The 4107-nt window shown below is 40.8% G+C and overlaps 1 long non-coding RNA gene across 1 annotated transcript; it reads right to left on the bottom strand.

Moving 5' to 3' along the window:
• Positions 1 to 342: 342 nt before the first annotated feature.
• On the bottom strand, positions 343 to 2717 carry LOC144301594 (uncharacterized). The gene is made up of 3 exons (XR_013368357.1): positions 2484 to 2717; positions 1457 to 1525; positions 343 to 527 (listed from the first exon to the last, which is right to left on the bottom strand). It is a non-coding gene; the product is annotated as an uncharacterized LOC144301594 (long non-coding RNA).
• Between the last annotated feature and the right edge of the window lie 1390 nt (positions 2718 to 4107).

Raw genomic sequence — 4107 nt, forward strand, 5'->3', positions numbered from 1 at the left:
AGATGACTTATTCTGGCCAGCTGGGTACATCAAACCAAAGAAATAATATCAGAGAAATATACAGGGATCTATTTTATCTAAATGCATGGAGGAAGCAAACAAGAGCGCCTTTCTGCTGGTGTGATTTTCCAATCTTTTTTTCAGTTTCATCGCCAATTCAAATATTTACGCCAAAAGAGGCAGTATTGCCAGGGACAATAGAAAACTGCAGAGAATCCATCAGCCTTTGGCTGCTTCCAGAGGCAAGGTCTTAGCTTCTCAGCTGAGTTGGGATTGTGGGGGTGTAGTTAGAATCAGCAAAAGCTACTTATCGCACACTGCACTTGCACATACCTACGGTGGGGCCAGGACAGCTGGGAATTGCGGTGAGGGGCTTGGCTACCCTTGGAAGCATTCAGACTCTCCTACCTGTAGGGGAGTTGATTTGGCCTGGCTTAGGAGAGTCTTCACTGCAGATAATTCACATACCGAATTATTTATCATTGGCTCTCTGGGTTGTGCTTAACTTTCTGTTCTTCTCCCATCACCTTAAGGTAAGAAAAGAAGAAAGAAAGAAAGAAAGAAAGAAAGAAAGAAAGAAAGAAAGAAAGAAAGAAAGAATTAATTTTTAAAAATAGAATTATTATCACTGCCTGAATCCAGCTACCTAGAATTTGCAATAGCCCATCACTGAGAATAATGGCATAAACCTTTTTTTTTTTTAAGTTTCACAAGCACAATATATCTTATTTTCATTGTGATATTTTCCATTGCAGGGGTAGCTGGCAGACAAGACCTAGTCCTTTATTTATTTCCTTTCTAGATGTTGATGAAGGTACGTGTCAATGAGGCAATATTACTTATTTCATGATGACAGTCATGCTTTGTATGGTGACCTGTGACCTCCTTCCTCTGGGGATTTTGAGGTTCATATGACTGTACTCTGGACATCTACACAGGAAGGAATGCATTCAAGACTAGAAAATGCGGGAGAAATTTAGTGAATAAATAGGGCTTACTGAACAGAGGAAAAACTGGGTAATTTTACCCACCCAAAACTGGGATTAATAGCTATTTGTAGCCCATAGGTCTGCACCTTTAATCACTTATTCAGACATACATCAGTACAGTCCCTTGCTCAAATATTAATTACCTGCCCTGGCTGGCCTGGGGCGGGTAGAGGCTAGAAGGAACAGAGGATGTTATAAAGGAGAAGTAAATTCGTTTAAAGCAGCTGAGAGCGGAGTTGGGTGGGTAAACATCTGTGATGAGATGGGAGTCAAATACAGCTGTTAGCACTTTGACCAGGCAGTGACCCTGGACCCTCTGCTTCCAGGCCAAGCAGACAGCCTCCAGCTGGACAACCACCATGCTCTCCCTCCCCTCCAGCTGGCTCTGCAGGAGGGTCTCACGCAGGATCAGATAGTCCCATCTCCCTTGCTTTTTGGGACCAGGAAACAAGAAAATCATTGCTCACCCCACTCCAGATTTGCGACATCCAGCTCAGTACCAGCTCCCGTGCTGGGCAGCCACACTGGGAGGGTCTCTTGTATAAGAAAAGAGGACAGAATGTTGGAAGGGAACTCTCCTTGACAGATGGGAATGAGAGTGGTGTGAGTAACTAACTGGAGGCAATAAAGGTGTTAGCAAACAGCAGGAGGGAAGAGTGGGCCCGCCGAAGACTGTCTCTTCAGCATGCTGCGTGTTGTACAAGTGCCAGTGAGAGCTGCCTCTCTAAGCTTGGGTATTAACAGCATGTGGCTTCGGCAGATTCACATGGTACTCATTGACTTTCTCAGTATCACAAAGCATTGGCTGGGTCCTATCCAACTGAAGGGACTACTGGCTCTTTGTCACCCTGGTGTCTAATGCCTTCCCCCCACCCCTCCCTGTCCTTTTTTTGTCCCAGGTCTTCTGCTTTTTTCTTCCCTGTCTCTTATGCTTCTTTACATGATATTCCCCCTTTTCCTTTGGGATTTTTGTCTTTTCTTACAGAAAGGAGAGCCTCATCAGCAGTGTCAAGCCCATTGTGATATAGCCAATTACCCTAAAATCATGCCATCTAGCCCTATCCTCCGTGTTGAGAAAACCCAGCTGTTGCTGAAAATTGTATATGTATACAGTGTTTAAACATGCATGGTAGCAAGTATTCTTGAATCAAAAATGTTAGAACAGTCTTAGATGCTTATCACCTCCTCTCAACTATGTTCCATTTTACAACCACGCAAATTATGGCTTGGAAAAGTTAAACAATTTCCTAAGATTGTACCATCAATGGGTTAAAGGGGTCACTAGGACCCAGGCCTCTTGACTCCCTATCCAGTGATTTTTTTTCCCTTTTATTAATTTTAATGTAAAAATCTCAACCCCTATGTTACATCCAGAAATATTCCTTACCCCCAGTCATGTTTGAATCCCTCCACTACTGAAACAAGTACAGCTAATGAATCAGGGATGCTCTTTTGTTCTCCTATTACTCATTGGACCTTAAGGAAATCACTCACCTCCCTAGTTCTCAGTATTCTCCTTCACAAATGAGCAGGCCAGAAAGATTGTCTTGGGTTGCTTCTCACTCCAAGACTCGATGACCCTTCAGGCTTCACTCATTTCTCCCGAATACCTGTCATTTCTAGGTAAATAGAGTTCTCAATTCTTTCTGCTAAAAGAGGTTAAATAAATAAAAAGGAAAGTTCGGGCTATGCTTTTGGCCTAAATTATAACTTTGTGACCAGAGATGAAGGAAGTTAATAGCAATAAGAAAGCTTCCAGGGTCTACCATTTACAATTTAAATACTTTACTTGGAAGGTTAAAAGTTCAAAGTTGAGTCATAGTCTGAGGTGGCTCTGCTCTTTCTTTTTAATTATCTGAGGTCAGGAAGTTAATAATACCAGAAATCCCCAGTGGAGACCTCTTGTGCACTGCGTGAACTTTAAACTTGCTCTCTCTCTCTCTTTTTTTTTTTAAGGGTAAAAAGTTCAGTAGAAACACAGTGGACTTTTCGTCTTAGCCTCCACCCATTCATCCCCCAAGGTCAAAAGTTGAACTGTAAAACAGAAACTCTTGTTCTCTGATCCACATTTAAACAGATCACTTATTAAAAAGTAAACATTCCAAATGCAAGCAAGATCCAAAGTGAATCTGTTCAATAAAAATGAAAATACTGTAATGAAATGAGTGTTTGATCTTTATCACTTGCCTTGGAATTGAACATCAGAATATATTTTCTTATGTTTTGAAACTCGGAGAGAGCAGTCACAAAAGCTCCTTCCTTACCTACCTCTGCCCTGAGATTGGCATATCTGGAAAAGATAAACCTAAGACATTTTTAAATAGCTGTGTTTACAGCCTTATCCTAAGGAATTTTCTGCAACTAATTCTGCACCATTTATGTTTATTTATTTGTTTTGCTCAAACAGGAGTTCAAGAACCACAAAATGTGGCTTAAATCAGAGCAATTTAAAGAACTGTGGAATTAAGAGATATTTGCTAAACAGGGCGGGGGCTGTGGAGAGAATAAAGAAATAGATGAATGAACCCAATGAACCTCACAGAAATAAGAAATGGAATATATTTAAGATATTCAAAATGATAAAGCTCAAACATAAAGCCAAGAGGATGGCTATAGAGCTCTATGTACGTATTTAATAAAGGCAAGACTAGTTTTCTTGAAATGATAGTGCAAATTTAAGAAGTAAGAATATTAACTAAATATTAACTCAATCCAATCCTCTTACTTAGAACAACTCCCTGAACCACCATCAAATGAAGCTTTTATTGCATGCAACCCCCAAGTGTCCTTTTCTAATAAAATAAACAATATATGTGTCCTTTTTTTTTTTTTTTCAACACATACCTATTGGGAATACTTCTACTTGCTTAAAAAAAAAAAAAAAAAAAAGTCCTACCAACATTTGTTCCAAACAATTTTTAAGAAAGCAACTTTGTCACAATTTACCAGTCCAAATGAAGGTAATACCACCTGCTTTTTTCTCCCTTAATAATTTTTGTAGGGGATCCCTGGGTGGCTTGGCGGTTTGGCGCCTGCCTTTGGCCCAGGGCGCGATCCTGGAGTCCGAGGATCAAGTCCCGCATTGGGCTCCCGGCATGGAGCCTGCTTCTCCCTCCTC

Source organism: Canis aureus, chromosome 30 (assembly GCF_053574225.1).
Source record: "Canis aureus isolate CA01 chromosome 30, VMU_Caureus_v.1.0, whole genome shotgun sequence".
NCBI lineage: Eukaryota > Metazoa > Chordata > Mammalia > Carnivora > Canidae > Canis > Canis aureus.